The sequence below is a fragment of the Sander lucioperca genome, chromosome 19 (assembly GCF_008315115.2).
Source record: "Sander lucioperca isolate FBNREF2018 chromosome 19, SLUC_FBN_1.2, whole genome shotgun sequence".
Lineage (NCBI taxonomy): Eukaryota > Metazoa > Chordata > Actinopteri > Perciformes > Percidae > Sander > Sander lucioperca.
In genome coordinates, this window is record NC_050191.1 from 1,115,902 (window position 1) to 1,139,861 (window position 23,960).

The 23,960-nt window shown below is 40.8% G+C and overlaps 2 long non-coding RNA genes across 2 annotated transcripts; one reads left to right on the forward strand and one right to left on the reverse strand.

Moving 5' to 3' along the window:
- The first annotated feature begins 1,493 nt into the window (after positions 1 to 1,493).
- LOC116053500 lies at positions 1,494 to 14,931 on the forward strand. Its single transcript, XR_004105857.1, has 3 exons — positions 1,494 to 1,568; positions 3,085 to 3,087; positions 14,922 to 14,931. It is a non-coding gene; the product is annotated as an uncharacterized LOC116053500 (long non-coding RNA).
- LOC116053494 lies at positions 6,537 to 7,634 on the reverse strand. Its single transcript, XR_004105852.1, has 3 exons — positions 7,610 to 7,634; positions 6,803 to 6,905; positions 6,537 to 6,574 (listed from the first exon to the last, which is right to left on the reverse strand). It is a non-coding gene; the product is annotated as an uncharacterized LOC116053494 (long non-coding RNA).
- Positions 14,932 to 23,960: the final 9,029 nt, after the last annotated feature.

Genomic DNA, 23,960 nt, shown 5'->3' on the forward strand with positions numbered 1-23,960 from the left:
GAGAGACATCATTGCTTTCAAACGAGCAAAGTGGCAGTTGGTCAAGGCCACACCCCCACCCTCCGCCTTGCCCCTCCCTCTCTCCTCCTCAGTAGCTACACAGACACAGAAATGGCACGTCCTAATGAAAGCTCATTGTGGGACTGGCTCTAGTGGCTGTAATTCTGCACCAAGGCTGAATTTCGGTAAAGAGACATCAGATACAGTATTAGGTAGGGATGAGCGAGTACAGCATTATCTGTATCTGTATCTGTATCTGTTAACCATATGAATTATCTGTATCTGTATCTGTACTCGGACTGGGCGGGGCAGGATTTAACCCGGAAGTGGGTCGGTTTGTCTTGAAATGGGCGGGGCTTTAACCGGTATGTTATTTTAAGCATGCAATTGATATGGGTTGATCAGAAATTGTTATATTTATTGCTGATTACAAAACTATTTACATGACAGCATCAGCATTGAGCTTCAGATCAATGGTTTTGATCACGATAACAAACAAACTATATACAGAACAAGAACAATGAATACAACACATGCGGTTGCAATTATGAAGTACAATGTAATGAACAAGAGTTTTCATACTCAACATAACTTTCTTTTTTTAACTTTTAATTTTTTTATGATCAGTGTGATTTTTTTTTATTTCCACACCAGGTGTGTGTGTGTGTGTGTGTGTGTGTGAGAGAGAGAGTGTGTGTGTGTGTGTGTGTGTGTGTGTGTGTGTGAGAGAGAGAGTAAGAGAGAGACAGAGAGAAAGAGAGAGGGGGGCGGGGGGGACTGTGTTCTACGGATCAAATAGTCCGACGCTGTTTTTCAGATCTGTTTAGAGCCAGCTGACGGTTTAAAAAAGAAAAAAAATCTCCGACAGGCAGCGAGTCGCATTCTACCAAGCACCACGTCTGAACAAACCCCACGTTTACCAGAACTCTACTGGTTAATAAGTAAGTACTACAAACCGAAGTAAAAAACAAACCTGAAGCTGAAAATACCCTAAACGTTAACGGAAAAGACCGGCGAACCTGAGAGATGTTCTATGTGTGTGTGAGTGAGCAGAGCGGGACACAACAACGCAATACATTTGTATGTGTGTGTAGGGGAGGGGCGCTGTGACGACTAGCCTATCACAGAACGCAGACACAGTCAACTATCCAATGAGGATTTTTATTCAATCCGAGCACAGATATTGACTCGTATAATACTCGTACTCGGCAAAAGTGCTTTATCCGTACCGGATACTCGTTTCAGCCGAGTAGCACCATGAAAAAGAAGAGCACCATGTCATGGGACCTTTAAAAGCTTTTTGTTTGCAGTTGTACTGCATTGATAGTAGTGGCCAACTGTTTGGGGCAGTTTTGCTAATTTTTATGATGTTTGTTGTGTAGTTTGGTTAGAAAGATAACACATTAACACTTAAATGTCAGTAGTCTCATTTATGATGATGACAATGACTACACCATATTCTTTATTTTTTCCTATTTTATGAATACTGGCTGTTAGGGCTGGGCAATATATCAATATTATGTTGACATAGATATACGAGACTAGATATCTTCTTAAATTTTGGATATGTTGATAAGTGTTGTCTTTTTCTGGTTTTAAAGGCTGCATTATTTGCCTTTGCCTTGTCATTATATCCATATTACTGTTGATTATTTATGAAAACTCTCTTTGTGTTAATATTTTGTGAAAGCACCAATAGTCAACCCTACAATATTGTCAAAAATATTGTGATATTTGATTTTTTTTTTCCATATCAATAAGATCTATTGGTTGTATACCTTGCATGTTATGTACATTTAGCCACTTTGATGGTAAACATTGTTTCTACTGAAAATAAAACAAGTACATAAATAGAATTCAAACTGTGGACTCTTGTGTTTACACTGTATTTAAAGCCATGTAAGATTGTTTGTTCATAGACCATTTATACAGTCTATGGTTTTGAACAATATTTGCTGTGTTGTGTTGGTGGCCATGATGTTGTGGCCCTCCTCCCCACGGGGTTTGGGAAAAGTTTGATTTTCCAGCTTGCTCCGTTAGTGGTGAAGGAGTTGGCTAAGGCTAACGCTAGCGATGCTAATGCTAAATATAAGCCGATAGTTGTTGTCGGTATCACCGCTTGTTGCACATGCACATGACATACGTCACGACCAAACGTTAGCGATTGGTTATGGCAGATCCAGAGTGGCTCTGGGTAGATCCAATAGTTTTAAACTTCAACAGAGGACCCGCCTTCAAGGAAGTTAACACTTGTCAATGGAGAGTGGCCAGACTCTCTGTACAAATGAAATGCATGAGAGTCTGGTAGGACCAGACTAGACTTGACTCAGACCCGAGTCACAAATTTGACTTTAGATCCTATTCAAGAGAGGTATGTTTTTTAAATGTGTTTTACAAATAAAAAAAATCATTTTGTGAATCAACTAATGCTATTTATTCCCAGATATTTCATGAATGCATCATTTCCCAGATCCACTTTAGCCAATCTGACAGACTGCAGACCAGATAACATATGTTGGAGAGAAGCATGAAGAATGGAAGTTTATGTCGCAGAGTGCCAGTTGGAAATGATGACAACAAAGATAATTTGTGTGTGTATAAACTAAACTAGTGCTGTCAAACGATTAAAATATTTAATCGCGATTAATCGTATTAATGTCATAGTTAACTCGCAATTAATTGCAATTAATCGCACATTTTTATCTATTCTAAATGTCCCTAGATTTCTTTTTGTTCAATTATTTTTTCTCATTTTAATGCTCTTATCAATATGGAAAAGTGGATCGGCTTGCTTTGTGCTTTTGTCGCCTGGCTTTGACAAGGGGACGGAGAATTCGCATCAGCTGTGTGCTTGGCCATCAAGTGGTATTTCAGACTGGACGTGCTGCGATGATAGCTCAGTTCACAATGACAAAACACACAGATCACTTTGGTCTTTTCAATGGAACCATTTCGCAACTTTTTAAAAAGTAAACTTTCCATTCAGAATCTTATTGGCATCCATTTCGGCGTCTCGCACTCGCCATCCACTCAAAACGTAACGTTAGCCTACTACTCTTTGGCCGGCTCGCAAGCCCAAACAAGTGTGTGCGGCGTGCCTGTTGTTTTGCTTCCGGTCTAGCTAGATCCGGTGTGGTGTTGTAGTTTTTCTAACGTTACTAGTTGTTGCAACAGCATGTGAAAAAAACTACAAAGTTTGCTATGCCAAAAAGAACGTTAATCTCGCGATAAAAAAATGGACGCCGTTAAAATGGGTTTGCGTTAACGCCGTTAATAACGCATTTAACTGACAGCACTAATAAAGACTATATGGTGGTCAACAAAAATGGATTGCAATATGTGAAACGTGGGTCGAAAATTACAGAAGTAGAGGCAATTTCATTTAGACATAATACAATATGAAAATCTGAAGTGCAGTGTTAAGGTCAGTAGCAAGAGATAAAACTTAAAAAAAGGCATTCATGATTTGTGCAAATTTGTTATTATTTATTTACATGTTTTCTACATTTGAAGATTGCAATATGACATGTTAAGGACTCAAAATATAAGTGTATGACTTGGGATTTGCCTGTCTGGACTTAGGACTTCACTGCAAAGACTTAAGACTTACTTGCAATTTGCAAAACTGACTTGTTCCCACCTTTGCAAATAAGCTACATTAAAGATCATCCATGTTCTTCAGAGTGATGTAGTTCTCTACAACAGATTCCCATTGTAGAGGAGATGTCAAACCACTCTGTCTCTATAGTTCTTCAAATCGAGTTTGCTGTTCATCCTCTCCACCAGGAGTTGCTGGCGCTGGCATGAGGCTGTCAAACTGGCTCAAGGTTTGTGTAGATGCTGGGAATCCACAATTCCTTCCCTTAAATCTAGGAGCACGTACAAAAAAAATCCAGAGTCACTCACTAACAGTTTTCTTTCATGTTTATTTTAGTTGTGTTCATTATTTTAGTCATGCACTTTTCACAGGACAAGGATGCAGAGACACCAAAAAATATTGTCAGCATGATCATGAGTTAAAATAAGTCACAAATACATATTTGACCAAAGTGCTTGAAGCATGTGTGTATTTTTGTGGCAGCTAGGTGTTTGATGTGCAATGTTATTGTACTATCTATCCATGAATCCACCATGAATACCTAACATAAATATAGTTCAAATAAAGTGTTACCTCGCACCAAACTTCTGTGTTGATAGCAGCCATTGAAGAGATGCCTCTCCCTCAAGTCACTGAACAAACCCATCCAAAATTGACTCCTAGTTAAGAATACACACATTAACACACTACAATATTGTAGAAATTAGAAAAAAAAAATAAAAGATAGTCTCAAGCTGACACTAAATAAATACGACAGATAAGGCACTCACTAAGCAGGAGTGAGTATTGCCTAGATCAGTAAAACATACAGTAAATACATAAATGTAGTAGATAGAGCATAAATCAATGGAGAATTTACTATATGAGACAAAAACCTTGGTTTCCGAAAGTAGGACCACCAGCTTTCAATGCACTTGTTGGATGTTGAAGTGCCATACATGTGGCATTTGGCTCCTGCAAACTCGTCTGCATGCTCTCATCTCAAAGAACAGTGAAGTGATGCCATCAGTCCATTTTCTGTACCGCAGTCTGTGCGGAGACGCATTGGAATAATTCCAAACTCAGCTACACACTGCATGTAATTTTGAGCAATTATGCCAGGGTCATTGTTAGACTTTCCACATTTGAGCCACATGATTTTTCTGGAAAATCCATTGATAATAATCCACTAATTGCAATCCCAAAAGGTTTCAATTTATCATAGCCATCAAAATGCCAGACTTCATTGGGTCCTATTGAGTGGTATGCTCTCCAGATGAATCTGCGTCTAGAGCGATTTTCTTTTCCGGATGGATCTAGTTCTCCTATTAGGCGCATCACATCATCTCTTCTGACTATAAGAGAGTACTTAGGTATCCTAAGAGCTGGCCTGATCCAGTAAGTTCCTCAGTAATAGCTGACTGAACACGTTCTCTAACATGGAGGAATTAATCGACCGGGTCTTGGAGAAGCAGCTACATGCGCTTAAATCAGTGATATATATAGCACAGTGAAGGGAGTGCTAGCCGAAATTAATGCTTCGCAGCAACACATCGGGGTAGAACCTGAGATGCAGGAAATCATGGTATGTGAGCCGGACCAATCTGACTGCGTCACATTCAAGATCCAGGTCAGTTTGCAGTCTATGTTTGTTGACATTTAAGCTAGACTGAAAGAACATGAGGAATACGGTCTGTTCAGCTCATAATCTGCTTATTGCTCCAACTAGATTGGTGTGTTTTTCACATAGCTTAGTCCAGAAATTGTTCGAAGGTGTTTATAATATTGTTCATGTTTCAATTGACCTGTGACCAGCCAGGAGGTGTAGTTTTGAGCTGGAGTTTTGTGCAAACTGCGTTTGATGTGGTCACGCATCTTACAAATAGGAGGGGTCTGTGGTCTCAGAAGGTTAGGGAATTTATTTTATTTTTTTATATATATATTTTTGTCACACCCTGCTCAGAGCTAACAGTTCACCCTTTACTACATTTTTTTCAGCAAATTACGGTAGGGTACTCGAGACATTTATGCATGTAAATTTTGAATATGGCTGAGCTTTCAATCCTTTCAGTTAACATTAGGGGGCTAAATGGACCAATCAAACAAACTCCCAATACTAAAGAAATGGGAGCGTGAGTTGAGCTCGGAGGGGAACGTAATTAATTGGGAGACCGTTTGGGACATTTCCCACTGTTCCATGAACCCAAATCACCAGCAGATCCACTTCAACATATGCCATAGGACATATTGGACTACATAGTCCAATATGTGATACATCTCTAAAGCCATTCCTACTCCCTATTGCACGTTCTGCCAACCTGAACAAACTGGAACTTTTCTGCACATGGTCTGGGAGTGTGAACAGGTGCAAGAGTTCTGTAATAAAACAACTCAATAATATCTGATGTGATAGGATGTCAAATTCCTACTGACCCGATTGTTTTGATACTTAATGATGACTCTAAATTACACCTACTTGGGGGACAGAAGAAAATTTGGCTAGCTGGATCAACCGCAACAAAGAAAATGATAGCTCAGCGCTGGCTCCCCCCCCCCACTCGCTTTGTATAAAACAGTGGCTGGCATATTTTCTGGACATAGTTATGCTGGAGCGCTCTACAGCAAGGATTAACAAAGCCCAATCATTGACTATAGACCTATGGCAAAACGCAGCAGCACAAGTATCAGTCCTAATGACCTCAGCATCACAAGAATTAGAGGAAAGCGACTAGGCAAGGTGTGATTTCTGTTTTTTGTTTGTTTGTTTTTTTTTCCTCGAGACCGCAGAGGGTGGGGGGTGGGAGAGGGTTGTTGTTCTTGTTCAATTGTGTTTGTCTGTTCTGTGTGTTTAAAAATATAAAGACAATAAAAAATTGATCTTTTTATATATATATATATATATATATATATATATATATATATATATATATATATATATATATATATATATATATTGATACTTCAGAATAAGTTTGTCTGCCATTGTAGCTTCAGGACCTGATGGGTAGGAATGAGGACACTATATTTAACACTAGATGCACTGCATTAATCTACTGTTTTAACTTTTACTTAGCATTGAAGAAACAGTACAGAGTAAAATATACTCATAGTGAATTACATTTATTACAATTTCCTTCAGTGGTTAACTCATGATTCTAATCTTCATTTGTCAAATAACAAAGCAATCCAGTATCTACTGAAACATCAGAACTAAACCTAGTATACCTTCATCTTGCAGACTCCATAAAAACTGAACATTTCTGCCACATTTCCCACAATATGACAGAACGTGTTGAAGGTTCACTCCACAAAATGGACAAAACATAACCTGTTAAAAGACCAAGGATAGCAAAGTTTTAGACTACAACCAAGGCACATGTTCTCAAACTTGTGGGATGGTACTGTAGCTACTCTTCTGGACAATTTGTATCCCTTAATACATTCGTACTGGTGCATACACAGACCCATATAGTTATTGATTCATTAGCTTCCTCCAATAGTAAGCACGAAGCAAGGTCATGGTTAAAATTATGGGTTTATTTCATTCAGACCCGTATATGTGTGTATGTATGACATATTATGCCCCTAACACTGTAATAGGCAGCATATTGAAGGTAACACAATTAGCATTCACTTTAAACATCTGTTTACCATAAACATAACCACACACACACACACACACACACACACACACACAATTCCCAAACCAAACGTACCAAGGGAATTTGCCGCTGGGAGCTGATCAATAACCAGATAGATACGGTTAACAAGTTACAAGCACATAACAGTGGGATATAATATTTGTGTGATTTAAACAGCTTCACTAAACGTGACAAACTATAGACTTTAAACGTAGGACTCACGGGTAAAAGATGCTGGGCGCCATTTTACGTTATAGCTGTAGCTTCGTAGCCTAAATGGCAGAGTACATACATACATATGAAAATACAAAGATATTGAACAACATTGCTTATTTGTGACAATCACATAGCGACAGTAATCATAATTAGCAAGGAACCATGTTTCACTTACTTCTCAAACATGCAAGAACTTTCCTCCAGGGGTCCATTTCAGAAAGCAAGTTTAGTGAAAACTCTGAGTTTGTTAACCCTGAGATGAGGGAAACTCTGAGTGTTCTGTTTCAGAAAGGGAGGTTAATCAAACCTGAGAGAGAGGGGCAACTCCAGCCCGTTTCAGAAAGAGAGGTAACTTAACCTCAGAGTCAGTTACTATGGTAACTGAGCCTGTGAACCTAACCTGGTCGGGACCAGAGGCCTGTACTACGAATCAAGATCAACATGTCCTGGATTTCTTTCAGTGATCCGGCTTCACCTAACCTAACAACCGCGGTCCCGCATAACCTGTGTCACGACGCTGGTTATCAACTAGTTCAATCAACCCAGGGCTTCCCAATCCAGCGGCGCGCGCGTTCACATAAAAGAGGCGGTGTTTGCGCACCACGACCAATCGCAAACATCTACCAGAGCCGCATATTTTACATAAGAAGAGCAAACTATAATTCTACATAAATATGAAGAACACAGACACGGTTTTACAGGCAAAATGCAGGAAGGAAAGCTGGCAAAAAAGCCGACGCTGTTATGCGTAAATCACAACGTTTAGCTTATCAATATCCAGTGGTGTAGTCTACGTGATAGTAAGCTCCAGGATTTCCATATACTCACTTAAAAATACACAATGACACGTAACAACATACTTTCCATTATATGTTTGATATATTTTGAATTGTCATCTGTGTTTTATTCTTCACATAGGCTCAATGGAGGTATTTCACCATAAATTGGTGCATAAAAGTGTATCGGAATGCAGGAAATGAAGTCGTTGATGCTTAAAACTTCCCTGGGGGAGGGCACCCAGACCCCCCACTATGATATGCCCCCCTCCTCCCCCAAAGACAGATTCTGGCCAATATACAGTACAGTACACCCACTACAATACATTAGAAGAGGTGGAAAACCGAAACTACTGCAGAAATACACGGAGCACAAACGGCACACATCTGCCGCAGCATGCCCACAGCAGAGCGCGTCCATAAACCTGAAGCTGCACAGACCACGGAAGGCACGCTGCAGCAGCTCCTTGGTCTGTGCCGCTGCTCGTCTCTATTTTTACAGCGAGAGTGGACACTAAGCGACGCACAGGTCTGCTTCAGAGCTCCGTGTATTTGAGTCTGACCCATAGACTGGAAACGTCACGTCACGGGAAATTCAAACTAAATCATTAGTTTGAAGTTTTCCCCCAATTAGGAAATGATCGACAATAATCATCAATTCAATCTAATAATCAGGTTGACATGTAAACGTGTGGCTGAGGGGGCGCCCTAGGATGATCATGTTTAATAAACATGTTTTATTTCGCTTGTCATTCTAATTCTATTATTAATGAGAAGTAGACCTAAGGGCGACACGGCGCCCCCAAAACATTTGACGCCCTAGGCAATCGCCTAGTTCGCCTATAGCAATCGCCGGCCCTGCTGCACTGTCTCTCTCTGTCCACACTTGTGCATGGGGCACAGAGAAACTTGATTGCAATAGATAGATAGATAGATAGATAGAGAGACAGATAGAGAGATAGTCCACTGGGGAAATTTGTTTTTACAGTCTGTACAGGGCCTCACAAATATGCATACATACACATACAGTAAACATAGACACCATCAACCCAATCTCCTTGTAATGCACAGCAGCCAGTGAGGGAAACTGTGCAGCATTTGCCATCCAGTACTGTAGTGAGTTGTCTGACCTTGGGATGGTTTGCTCTGTTAGGTAAGTCTGCACCTGAACAACTGCTGATGAGGCTGTCACAGATCCTATCTCTAGTTCACTCTCTTGTAAGATCTCATCGAAGACAACACCCAGGCTGTTGCTTTCTGTGTTTTGACGTGGTACCTTTTAGACAGGCTCTGCCTTCGCTGAGACATCACTGGCGACTTTCCTTACCTAGATCTTCTCCACCTTTTTAATGAGAGCATCCTTAGCAGGCTTCAAGTTATCTGAATGTGTGATGACTGATCTGAAAAAAAATAGATAATGATGTGTACTTAATAAAGAGGTATCTAGCCATTAATAGAACTTAACTACATATTAAAAGAAAGAAAACAAATGGCTTAAATACTGCTGACTTACATTTGATTTATTATAAATTAAAATGATTATATTTGATTAATTATTAAGAATTGCATTCAAAAAGGTACATTATTTACTCGACTTGCCTGTCTTTGTATCTGGGATCCACCAATGTCGCAATTGAATACAGTGGATCAGTCTCAACCTGGCAGAAGAATCATTCCACTGCCTCTAGTAGAGTGCTTTTCATCGTCTTGATTTCCTGGTCAGTGGTCTTCTCTCGACCTCTGAGAGATCGGCTGGGAGTGTAGGGGTGCAGCAGCTCAGAGAGGTAAGGTGGGGCAAGGCCATTCAAAGCTTTAAAAACAAATAAAAGAATTTTAAAATGAATCCTCAAATGGACAGGCAACCAGTGGAGTGAAGCTATAGGTGAAATGTGCTCGTACTTGCGTGTGCCAGTTAAAAGACGTGCAGCAGCATTTTGTACCAGTTGTAGCCGAGCAATGGAGGACCCACTAGCCCCTATATAAAGTGCATTACAGTAATCCAGCCGAGTGGTCACAAAGGCGTGGATTACTGTTTCAAAATGCTGTCTCTCAAGGACTGGTTTGATTTTTGCCAGCTGCCTTAGCTGGAAAAAGCTGGACTTCACCACAGCTTTAATCTGGCTATCAAATTTGTCCACTTTTACCCCCAAATTTGTCACAATTGGCTTGCGATACTGTGCAAGAGAACCCAGATCAACTAGGGGGGTGGTCACAGACGAGCCACCAAAGACCATGACTTCTGTCTTTTCTTCATTAAAATTTAGAAAATTTAAAGACATCCAAGCTTTAATGTCGTGTAAACACTGTAGCAGTTGGTTAACAGAGTAGGAATCAGACTTTTTAAGGGGAAGGTAGATTTGACTGTCGTCCGCATAGCAGTGAAAAGAAATGCCATGTTTCCTGAGAATGGAACCAAGTGGGAGTAAATATAGAGAAAATAAGAGAGGGCCAAGCACCGAGCCCTGTGGGACCCCACATGAGAGAGGAGCAGTGGAGGACAACAGAGTCATCAAGGCCGACACAGAAAGTCCGATGTGACAGGTAGGACCTGAACCATTCCAGTGCTGTGCCACCGACGCCCACCCACTGCTCCAAACGAGCAATGAGGATGTCATGGTCCACTGTATCAAATGCTGCAGTCAAATCTAAAAGTACAAGGATAACACAGTGACCAGAGTCAGTAGCTAAAAATATATCATTAAAAACTCTTAAAAGCGCTGATTCTGTGCTGTGCAATGCTTTAAAACCAGATTGAAAAATTTCAAGAATATTTTGTTCATTTAAAAAGTCCATGAGCTGGGAATATACAATCTTCTCTAAGATTTTAGAGAAGAAGGGCAATTTGGAGATAGGCCTAAAATTTGTCAAAATAGTAGGATCCAGCCCAGGTTTTTTTAATAAAGGCAGCACAACTGCATGTTTAAGATTTACCGGGACTACTCCAGAGGAAAGACTGCTATTAATAACTGTGAGACAAGATGGCCCAACAGTGGTAAAAACCTCCTTAAAAAAATCGAGGTGGGACAGTATCATCCGGAGAACCAGAGGGCTTCAGATGACCCACAATCTCCTGCACAAAAGACAGGGTCACAGGCTCAAACATGTCAAACACAGCAGGGCAGGGGACAAACACCGAAGGATCAGAAGTAGAAGGTGAAATAAGTGCTCTGGTAGAAGTGACTTTATCAATGAAGTAGTGAAGAAAATCCTCACACACAGCAGGAGAGGCCTCAATTACAGTCTGTGGTGCATTTAGAGCCGAGTTGATAACTTTAAACAACACACGGGGTTTACAACAGTTAAGAAGAACAATATCAGAAAAATATTTTCTTTTAGCCTCTTTCACAGTGGATTGGTAATGACGCCAGCAATCCTTCAATATTTGAAAAGAGACTTGCAATTTATCCTTTTTCCACTTTCGCTCAGCTCTTCGGCAGTCCTGCCTGGCAGTGCGGGTTGTTTCATTCAGCCAAGGCTCTGATTTGGCTTTCTTCTGCCTGGTCTTTAATGGAGCAGCAATGTCTATAGCAGTTTGACAGGTGTCGAGAAACCATAAGTTAAGAGCCTCTGTATCCTCACACACAGACTCGGGAATGACGCAGATCTGGCTGAAAACTGCGGAGAAGTGAGCAGCAGTGGAGGGGTTAAAAACTCGACATCTGCGAGCAGCAGCGCGAGGTTTAACTGTGTGACAGCAAACAGCAGCTTCAAAAAGTACAGGCATATGATCCGAGAAAAAAGCGTCACAGACTACCAGGTTAAGAACAGGCAAACCATAAGATAAAACAAGATCAAGTGTGTGACCACGTTCATGTGTAGGCCCAAGTACAGACTGCACCAGATTAAAAGAGTCAATGATGTTTAAAAAGTCTCGCGCCAAAGGGTTTTCAGGGCAACACACATGAATGTTACAATCTCCAACAATAAGGACCCGGTGTTTCGGTTTAACGAGAGACCATGTTAACTGGCGACCGTCAGCCAAATGCCTCTGCTGTTGTTGTAGTGACGACAGCTGTTGAAAACGGGAAGAGAATATGTAGCTGTCCGCGTGAATACCTTTTTGTTAAGTTGTCATTAAAATGTTAAAACATAACAACGTTTACGTTACCTCTCTGATTTGTCTTTGGAGTCTTGTCTGAGGAAACTTGTCAGTCGCGTTTTGAATGTGGCTTGCTGTTAAGGAAAACAGGAAGACAGCGTTGCTCTTCCTGTTACAATGTTTATAATCTAATAAACGTTTTATTGAATAGACCTATTAGTCTTCAGAGCTTGTTTAAGTAAACACATGTCACGTAGAAAACAATGTAGCCCTTTTAAAAGTAGAAAATAAATTAATAAACAACTTGGATTCGAACTCGTGCCATTGTGGGAAAATATAAACGACTCAGCAGTCTAACACACTACACCATCACATCACATTGTTGATATGTGGACATGGCGTAATATGAACTCAAATGTCACACAGAGTCACTGAAAATCAGGAGGATCCAGATCAAGTTGTGACCATACCACACTGCATGCACATAACTAACAAGTTGCTCTTGCTCAGAAATTGTCGTTATTTTGTTTGAGTCCCACAAAATGCACATGTCTGCTTGTAAGCAAATTGAAATAAAATTTAAACTCAAATGTCCATCTCTGATAAACCAAATAATAAATCAATAAATAAACATGATTTCACGGGATTCGAACTCGTGCCATTGTGGAGGAAAAACAAGAGACAACGAACCAACTCAGTCCGCTAAAGGATCTATAACAAAGTCAGGTAAGTATAGCATCAAAATATCTCATATATCGTATCTTTAAATCAGGAGGATCCAGATCAAGTTGTGACCTTGTCCATGTACATAAGACCATTTTGTTATTTTACTGGTTTCCAACACAAATAACAGCCATTTAAAACCAGATAATTGTTATAAAATGTTGATGTGGCAATACTTGCTTAAGTTAAAATATCCCACATCAGCTTCACAATAAAGAAATTCAAGGAAAAAAAAAAAAAAGCAGTGGAGGGCCATTTGCCAAGAACAGTAGGGGATGTTAAACAGTCAAGTTAACTATAGTCCTATTTAGAACAGGCCAACATCCCAAATAAATAAAAAACCAGACTTGAATTACAGTCGGGGAAGTAGGCCTACATCCTCTGCTCAAACTTTTTGGATGAAGCTTTTGATGTCCTTTTGGGACAGTCAGTGGGGAGAACAGTTGAACATGCCAGGGCAGATGAATAGTGTAAAAGAGCATAAACAGATATGAAAGCAGTGCAGGTGAGGTTGTGCATTTGTGTAACTGTGCAAAGGGGCATGGCAGAGATAATGAAATAAGGATGTGCAAAACAGCATGAATGATTAGATTCAACTTTGTCATTGTACAGAGTACAAGTACAAAGACAGCGAAATGCAGTTAGCGTCCAACCACAAGTGCAGACAGGTGTTGCATAGAATAAAAATGGCTATGTAATATGAACAACATGTCCAGATATGTGCAAAGTAGTAGCAGTGACATTGTACTAGTAGTAAGAATATATAGATATATGCAGGGTATTAACAAAATATACAATAAGAAAAAAAGGATAAATATGGACATACTGAGTGAACCATATAGACAGATATGTACAGTGTGTACAGTTATGTGCAGTGTGGTAACATTATAAGAATAGTACAGTACAGATGGAGAACAGTTAGCACGTACAGTGATCGGACAGGAGCGCAGCCAGACGTACCTTAAATCAGAAAGGGTTTAATTGCCAAGTACGTTTTTATAACACATACAAGGAATTTGTTTTGATGTTGTTGGTGCACGTCACACATTCTCTATATGGAATATTAAACAATATAAGTATAGGTATAAACAATATAAGTATATGTACACAGTAGGTCTATGTATTAAATCAAAAATAAAGATAGAAACAAAAAATAAAGAGCATTACAGCAGAGAGAGAACAGTGGCATGAAGAGCCAGGGGTGGAGAGTCAGGGTGGGTTCTGGGCCTTGTTAATAAGGCTAGTGGCAGAGGGGAAAAAGCCGTTAATGTGACGTGAGGTTTTGGTCCTGATAGACCTTAGCCTCCTGCCAGAGGGGAGTGGCTCAAAGAGTTTGTGGAGGGGTTGGCCACAATCCTTCCAGCATGCTTCAGAGTGCAGTTAGTGGGATAAGGGTTTTGAGTTTCAGGGTTTTTTTGTAGTTCATTCCAGTCATTTGCAGCCGAGAACTGGAATGAGTGGTGGCCAAAGGAGGTGTGGGCTTTAGAGGTGACCAAGGAGATGTTAACTGCTTGAGCGCAGGCTGCGGTAGGGCAGTGAGCTTAGGTACAGCGGGACTTTCCCTAGCTGTAGTGCCGCGCACTAATACACTCAAGGTTAATGAGATGTGCGCATGGGTAGGCTACAGTGTCAATGTAGTATGTGGTACGCTGAGAGATGTACGCTCGTTACTTGTAGGCCCTATGGCTTGTGTTCCAGTTGGCTACAAGTGTAAAATAAACATGCACTGAGAAATTGGCGTCTGTTCACTGTTACGGTCATGACAACAAACTATTACACTAGCAAGGACTTGTAATTGAGTTGGTACTAGCAAGTTAAGCGACGTGTGTAAGGAGGGCCAGCCAACTAGCCTAATGCATAGAGCAGAGGTGCCCAAATTCTTTCATATGAAGGGCCAAAATGTATCTGGATGGAAGGCCACGGGCCAAAAATAAATGTCAATGTTGAAGAATACCGTAATTCTTGCCATTCTCCATAGATAAAACGTACATATGTAATTTAAAGGGGACGTTTACCCTCACTATGCATTACATTGCCGTTAAACTCAGAAATGTAGCCTATGTTTCGTAGTCATTACTTTTAAAATAAGGAGAATAGGCTATGTCAAATCCAAAACAAAGAGCACGGGCCAAACTTCGCCCGCGGGCCCCAAATTGGGCGGCCTTGGCATAGAGGTTGCAGCAGTGGGTGTTGTAAGTGTCAGGTCATGAACAATCATGGGGGTGATGTGCATGCGGGACACAAAAAGTCATCATCCATTTTGGGACGTCCTACACACAGCCAATGAAACCATCGGGTGCATGATGTGCATTCAATCTAACACAATTGAAAGAAAATATATAAATTAGATTTGTCTAAATAAATAATGCACTATCCATGAAAATAACTTTAAAGGTTCCTACCCAATGGTCCACAGGTGCCTCTGAGGTGCCACTTTCCCCAGTGTTTATTTCCCCGCAGCAGTGGCAGAGTTCATTGAGGTTGTCTATTAAAAAGATATCCCAATTTCACAATGAGTTACGTATAAGTAAATGTTTCAGTGAGGTTGATATACAATTAATTGAAGCTTACCAGAATCAGCCATCAGTCTCCTGGAAATCTCGTCCCTCATGGTGTTGATGCCTGCCACGTCAACATCAAATTCCATGGTGGCTCCATTTAGGAGCAGCTCTGCCACCTGAAAATACAGGTTCATTTTATTTGTGTCCCTATAAAAAGGTTTTTAAAAAGCATACTGGGTGCATAATCTTACTTTGCACACCAACACTCCACAGGATATGAAATCCTGCTGACGGGGATGTGACACCGTGTCACACCTCCATCTTGACAGATTAACGTTTTTTTTCCGCATGAATGCCCTAAAGTAAAGAATTAATAAGCACATCAGAAACATATTAACAAAAGACATTACAATAAAACCTGAATTTGCTTACCTTGTTGCATGTGTGACTTGTTCAGGAGTGGCTCCAAATGGATCTACAAAAATAGACCTGCCCTCCTTTGGATACATGACCTTTTACAGATAGGATACTTTAATGTACGAGATTCTCAGAATTGTAACTATTACTGAATTGCATTGATTAGAGTGCACTTACTACGAGGGTCCAATGCCTGTCCTTGCAGACAGCCCCAATCAATATGTCCCACTCAGTAACATCAAGCTGCAAGTGATCATTAGTTTTAGATGTCATAATTGTACCAAACACCTTTTAAAAGCAACTATTGTTGATGATTATCCTTACCGTTCTCATCCCCTTTGATGTTCCATTCCAGATGGCTGTCATTTCAAACGTATCAATCACCTTGACACGCTTTTGTGTTACCCGTTGTGTCAACCATAACAGATAAGCATTGACAATCTACACAAAAAAATATTAATGTGAATATCAAAGAGTAAAAGTCTTACAGCAGCTTACAATACAAGACTTACTTCACTCTCCAATTCCCTCCCAGGAGCCAAGTTGTTAAAATCAGCTGTAAAAAGCTTATAGGGGCCCAACTTGGCCAATAGAATCTCCCCTATTCCTGAATTATGTCCAAGAACTGGAAATACAGAACATGTCAGTCATTTAAAATAATATATAGCATTATAATTATAACTTCATTTCACATTACTGAATGGGATTTACCATTACTCTGGAGAGGACTCTCTCCTGGGGATGTGGCTGGTAGAGGGTCAGAGGAGTTGATGGCAGGTGTTTGGGGTTGAGAGTTTGAGGGGAGATCAGTGGCAGAGCTGGAGTGGGTATTCAATTGCTGTGAAGGGGAGGGGGAAGCCAAAGGAGAGTTGCTAACTTTTTTTAGCTTGGCGGGAATCCTCTCCTCTGGCTCTATAAAATGGGTTAGTTGGTCAATGTTGGCCACGGTTTCGGTTTGACCTTTTTGTAGGCCTACATATTTCCCCCTAATAGTGGTTATTCGGAATGGACCAAGCATGTCACTCTCCATTTTTCCTCCTTTCCTCTGTTGCTGTCTGATGTTCTGTTTGAGGACAAGATCTCCCACCTTAAAATTGTCCTCACAACCTTGTTCCAGCTTGCGTTTAGCTATAGTTTCCTGACTCCTCAGGACATTTTTCGCCACCCTCTGGTACACTTTGTGCCGATGCTCATTTCCCTCATCAAACACCTCCTCCCGCAGAATCAGTTCCTCCACTTTTTCTGTTGTCACCTAAGGTACCAATATACCATGTGGTGTTATTCTGAACTATTTAGCCAAGTAATTATGACCACTTACTCCAAAACTATTACAGCAACATACCTCATACTCTTCTGGCACCTCAGATGGGTATCTGGCCTCCCTTCCAAACAGCAGGAAATATGGACTATACTGTGTAGTCAGTTGTTTTTTAGTCCTGAGTCCAAACATGACTGGCTGGAGGAACTGGTCCCATTGTGTTGGTGTGTTCCTGGCCAGTTTGTTGAGAGACCTGAAAATGTTTGCATTGAATAACATTACAGCAGGCATTTTATGTCCCTAATTTAGTCCATAGTACTCATGCTGTGTAGGTGTAAATTGGCCAATTTAACAATGCACAGACCTCTGGATGGTGCCATTAAGCTTCTCAACCAAGCCATTTGTTTGAGGGTGGTATGGGGAACAGAAGCTCCGACGAATGCCAAGGGCTTCACAGAGCCTGGCATTCACCTTAAATTTAATTTTGCAGAAAAAAGGTCAGTATTTACGGTATGGCTCAGTAAGAAATAAGCAATGTTTGTCATGAGTATTTACCTGGTTTTTGAACTCTGTCCCCTGGTCTGTAAGCAGTCTCTACAGTACACCAAATTTGTATACAAAATCCAAAATACAATTGGTCACCTCCTCTGCTGATTTATTCTTCAGAGGATAGGCCTCTGCCCACTTTGTGAAATAATCAACCATTACACAAATGTATTGATTACCACCCTCAGTTACAGTCAACTTCATAAGGTCCATCCCCACCAACTCAAATGGCTCCGTTACCTAAAAGTTAAGATATGGCTAATCAAACATCTGTACAGGAAGCTTGTAAGCACATTTAGCTGCATGGGATATTCATTGCACAAATAACCTCACCTTTATTGGGTTATACTGTTTTTTTTCTTTCAGACTGGCACGCTTTGCCTGGCAATCAGGACACTGACCAACCTGAAACCAAATAATATTCAAATTAATGTATATCAGACATTTGGTCAAGCAGAAACAGTAAGTCCAATACGTCAGTTAACTTCATGTTGGAGTTGTAAATTAATCTCCAAGTCAGACATCTCTGGTTCATGTTCTTACCTGACACAGCAGGCCAGTGTTTCAGTAGCCAGTTTTTAGTAGTTTTTACAATGTGTGTAGAATCCATTTAATTATTGCTTCAATTTGACAGATTGATTTGTTCAGTTGGCCTTCATGTAAATAAAGTCATTTTTGGTGACCCTTTTAACTTACCCATTTGCAGATATCAGCCTCCATTCCAGGCCAGTAGTACCTGCTGACAATTGCGTGTTGGGTCTTTTCAACCCCGCAATGTGCCCCAAGGCTGCTGCTGTGCATTTCAATAAAAATGCTGTCTGCTTCAGAGGCCGACATGACAACTTTTGCAAGATGCTCCTGCTTGTCTTGCCGTCTCCGGCAGATATAGTAAAGAACTCCATCTGGTCAAAGAAAGCTCAATTTATTCTAAATATAACAGACAAAAATCATTGTGATTGATGAAATATGACATTTGAACTTACCCTTAAGTACAAAGTTCGAAGCTCTTCTCTTAATTGAGTATCTCTGATGTTTTGTTATTCCCAAAGGGAAGAGATTATGGACTTTAAAGTCCATAATTTCTTTGACCAGTTTTGGATCCATTCTTTTTTTTCTTTGTTGTTGTTCCTTTTTTGTCTTTTTGAAACAAACCGTTCTCCCTACTTCCAACACTGTTGTAACTTCTGCAAAATCTTATATACTCATGGTAGGCCCTACTAATTAGTAAAGTGACTGCAAACTTGACTTGATGGCCTCACCTAATCCGCACTTGCAGTTTGGCCAGTAATCACAACTAGGTGTGTTGTTTGGGTTAGCATATACTTCTGGCCTTATATTGTATGTTTTCTATAAGTGATTATCCATAAACTTGTGTAACAATTTCATATCCAGCCTATAAATAAATGGTTTGTGGTATTTCACATTTTAAGTAGCCTATAACCTCAAGCTTGAAGCTACTAACATAAATAGCCTATATAACGTATCTTAATGTTAGTAGCTTAAGGCTACACGGTGTGGTCACAACTTGATCTGGCTGCCTCCTGTTTTAAAGATACGATGTATGAGATATTTGAATGCTATACTTACCATCATTTACTGTGGAGCCTTTTGTGCACGTGAAATGTAGTTTGTTTATTTATTGATTTATTATTTGGTTTATCAGAGATGGACATTTAAGTTTCAATTTTATTTCAATGTGCTTACCATGGACAAACATACAAGACATGTGCATGTTGTGGGAATCAAACAAAATAAAGACAATTTCTGAGCAAGAGCAACTTGTCAGTTATGTGCATGCAGTGTGGTATGGTCACAACTTGATCTGGATCCTCCTGATTTTCAGTGACTCTGTGTGACGTTTGAGTTCATATTACGCCATGTCCACATATCAACAATGTGATGTGATGGTGTAGTGTGTTAGACTGCTGAGTCGTTTATATTTTCCCACAATGGCACGAGTTCGAATCCAAGTTGTTTATTAATTTATTTTCTACTTTTAAAAGGGCTACATTGTTTTCTACGTGACATGTGTTTACTTAAACAAGCTCTGAAGACTAATAGGTCTATTCAATAAAACGTTTATTAGATTATAAACATTGTAACAGGAAGAGCAACGCTGTCTTCCTGTTTTCCTTAACAGCAAGCCACATTCAAAACGCGACTGACAAGTTTCCTCAGACAAGACTCCAAAGACAAATCAGAGAGGTAACGTAAACGTTGTTATGTTTTAACATTTTAATGACAACTTAACAAAAAGGTATTCACGCGGACAGCTACGTATTCTCTTCCCGTTTTCAACAGCTGTCGTCACTACAACAACAGCAGAGGCATTTGGCTGACGGTCGCCAGTTAACATGGTCTCTCGTTAAACCGAAACACCGGTCATATTTGGGCATAATATCAGCCAAAAACACAGAAAATTCTGTTAAAAAGTGCTGTATTTGGGAGGCCGGTAGACCACAGCACACAGCACCGTGTGAGAATGCCCCAGCTCAAACAAACTGAGTTCAAAGCTGGTGAAGAGGGATGACAGCGATAACTGTTTACATTTAAAATCACTCTTAAAAACAATAATACAATAATAATACAATAATAATGCAATACCTCCTCCACGACCAGACATCCGAGGAGAGTTAAAAAAGGGTAAAAGTAAAAGTTCTGTGAAGGCACTAGACTCACCAACACTCAGCCAGGTCTCGGAGATAAAGAGGAAATCCAGTTCCCGGGATATGAAGAAGTCCTTAAGGATAAATGATTTATTCGCAAGCGATCTGGCGTTTACCAGGCCAAACCTAGCAAGAGCTGGCGGATCAGGGCGAACAGCCGACAAGGAAGCCCGACACAGAGGCCGCAGGTTCCCCAGATTTACTCCGCGCCAGCGGAGACGAGGAGAGCAGGGTCCGCGGGGGCGGAACACCACATCCGGGCCCGCCACCGGCACCAACCAGGCAGCGACAGGGTCCAGCGAACGTCGAGAGGTACAAAGGCGAGGCCCCGCTCCACATCCACCCCGATCACGACGTACCAACCCAGCCCTCAGCCTCACAAGATAGCCACCACGCCTACCCCGGCGGCGGTGCCGCTTTCGCCGCGGGAGTGGCGCTGCAGCGCGGCAGAGGTATGTCGGGATGTCCGACAGGAAGGGAGGCAGAGTTTTTTGTCCATAACAATCAAAGTTGACAAGGTTTTTGGCGGAGGTTCTCAGATCTAGCAGCGTTTGGCGATCATACACCAGCAGAGTGTTGACGGTATGTGTAACAAGTGTTAGAAACAACAGAAACACACACAACAGTCGGAGCAGCTGACGGCCCGCCTCACACACTGGCGCCATCTTGCTCGACCAGATGTGTCGACCACAGTGTCAGTCCCCCCAACTGTTCCAAGCTACTGATAATAGAGAAAGCTGTTCCATTTTACTTGCACATCTTGCTGCAAGCGCCTGAATGGTAAATTCATATCATTCTGGATATCTTCCAGTCGTGAGTAGACCTGTGGTGAGTGCTTGAAATGGCCTACAATCTTCCTTGCATTAGCAAGTGAGTCTGTAATGCTATGACAGCAGACCCTCGTGTACAGCCAGCTCAAGTGAATGTGCCGTGCAACCCAAACTTGGCACCCCCATATCATCCATCACCTTTTCATATTCCTTACGTTCTCACGCAAAATATATAGAATATGTGCTTGTTTATTTCCCACATGTTCAACATCTCCTGATGGCCTGTTTTACATGCTCGACTGTATGAGACCCACAAAACTGCTGTGCATTCAAAACTGCGCACTTAAACTGGAAGCTTCATTTGATACGTATGGCTCGGCATGCCGAGGCATGCACCAGCCAGTTTCTTGAAGTTGCAAATGAGTGGGACATAACGGGAAAGGTCACAACTATAGGAACAGACAGCGATCACAATATGATTGCTGCTGCAAGGAGTCTACCATTCGAGCTAGGGCTGGACGATTAATCGAAAATGTATCAAAATCGAAATTCTGAAACAGTTATCGACGTATTTTTCCCATGACGATAATTTCGATAATTCATTCCTGTTAATAGGCCTACTTTCTCCTTAAAAACATTCTACTGCGTGTGCAGTCGCGTGACATGGCCCGGACTAGTCAGCTGCATGGAAAGCATAATGGAGGATAACTCAAACACCGTGAACAATTATCAACAACGTGATTAATTATCGTTCATTTATTGTTATCGAGGTAAAATGTGCAATTAATCGCGATTTTGATTTTAGGTCATATCGTGCAGCAAATGCTTGCTTGCTCGTGGGAAATTGTTGGGTCTTTGTAAATTATAGAGTGTGAGCTAGACCTACTCTTGCTGTAAAATGTCCTGAGATAACTCCTGTTGTGATTTGACACTATAAATAAAATGTAATTGATTTGAATTGAATTGAAACACAGCAGAGCTGAAAGCTCAACTACCCTCTCATGGACTAATAGAGGAGTCCCTCGTCCAGGATGTACCGACGCCCTGGAATTCAACTCTTGAAATGATCAGGTAGATTCAACACAACAAAGATCCACTGAAAGCAATGCTGGCACAGCAAAAGCACAAGTTAGCCATGCTAACCTCAGCTGAATATGACAGGCTGGCAAAGTTGGAAACATTGCTGGAGCCCTACAGGTAATGAGATTTTTCTGTCTTTTCCAATTTTACTGATAAACACAAGTCATTTGTAATACATTTAGACATAATTTAAGGCCTATACCCTGAATAGATAACATCTGAATGAAAACTGTAGTCATTAAGTTAATTGTGTGGTTCTGTGTTTGCCCTGTAGGTACATTACTGAGCTCCTAGGTGGTGAAAAGTATGTATCCTTCTCCGTAGTGCTACCTGCACTATGTCATCTCCTGCGTACAGAGGCCTGTGTCAGCATAGGACATGTCCACTGGTTGTCACAAGCAGGTGCATATGGTAAGCTAGCCCATATTGCAAAAAGGTACTTGGCTACACCTGCCTCAACAGTGCCATGTGAGAGACTGTTCTCTTTGGTAGGCAATATTCTGCAGAAAAAGAGGTCAGCTCTATCATCTAAAAATCTGAACAAACTAGTCTGCCTGAGTAACTGGTTGAGAGAAGACTAGACTGTATGATTGGTTGAGAGGAGGCATGTTGCACAGATGCACACTTTTTTTTTTTAAGATCAAATTTTTATTTATTTTGTCATTTTAAACAAGAACAGAACATACCAACACACTTGAACAAGAACAACCACCCTCTCCCACCCCCCAGATGCACACGTTTTGAAGAAATTATCTTTAACTAAGAATGTAGAGACTGTTCCCTCTGTCTCTTCACATTTATTATGGCATTCTATTTCTAAAATAGGCATACTTAATGTTGCATTCATTTGAATTGATGTTCCTATGCAAAACATTACAGGTAATCTTGTGACTTTGTAGCAGACTTCGTAACAGGTAACAGTTGTTGGCTACTGCTAAATATGTCTGCAGTTCATACGGATGCCTCAACAAATTAAGATTGTTATTGAACACTTGTTTAAGAAATGTTAATGATTGAGATAAGAAAAAAACTGAAGAATTTATTTCTTTAACCAGTTTGTCCCATGCATGGAGGACGGGTGGGGGTTGTTGCGCGATCATGGAAGGCTTGTATCACGTTGATGCACATACTTAGAATTTCTCATGGGGGAGGCAGAAACTACGCACTATAGCTTTAACGTGCATGGTAAAACCTCTTAGTTAGGGTTAGGGAAATGGGTGGGGTTACAAAATGTATGTTTAGGTGACACACAGTACGAGAATGGGACACGAATCCCAGTGTCCTGGGTAAAAGTCCTGCGTTGTTTGACCCATTGACCACCCCACCTACCTCCCTATGCGGAGTTGTCTTTAATGCTACTCACTACCGTTGTCGCGCTTAATACAAAGTCATCTTAATCTTACAGCACCGCAATCAAGCTGCTACTATGCCCAGTGCGTCCCATACAGACGCTAAAGGGTGCTTTTTGTGTCGGTATCTGACACTGAGAGCCACTGATCAAGCGTTAATATTACACCAGTGTTGTCTAATTAAATGTTTTTGTCATCACCTGAAATACGTGTATGCGCCAGCTTCTGTCTTCTTCATATAGTGCAGTGTGTGTATGCATCATTTACTCTGCAATTTGAATGAAAATTACATAGAAGCAATAACATTATGTAAACACAATATATTTAAAATAAAAAATGTGGATAAACAATATCAAGAATGGGGATTGGTATAATGAAAATGATAAGCTAACTTTTACAGC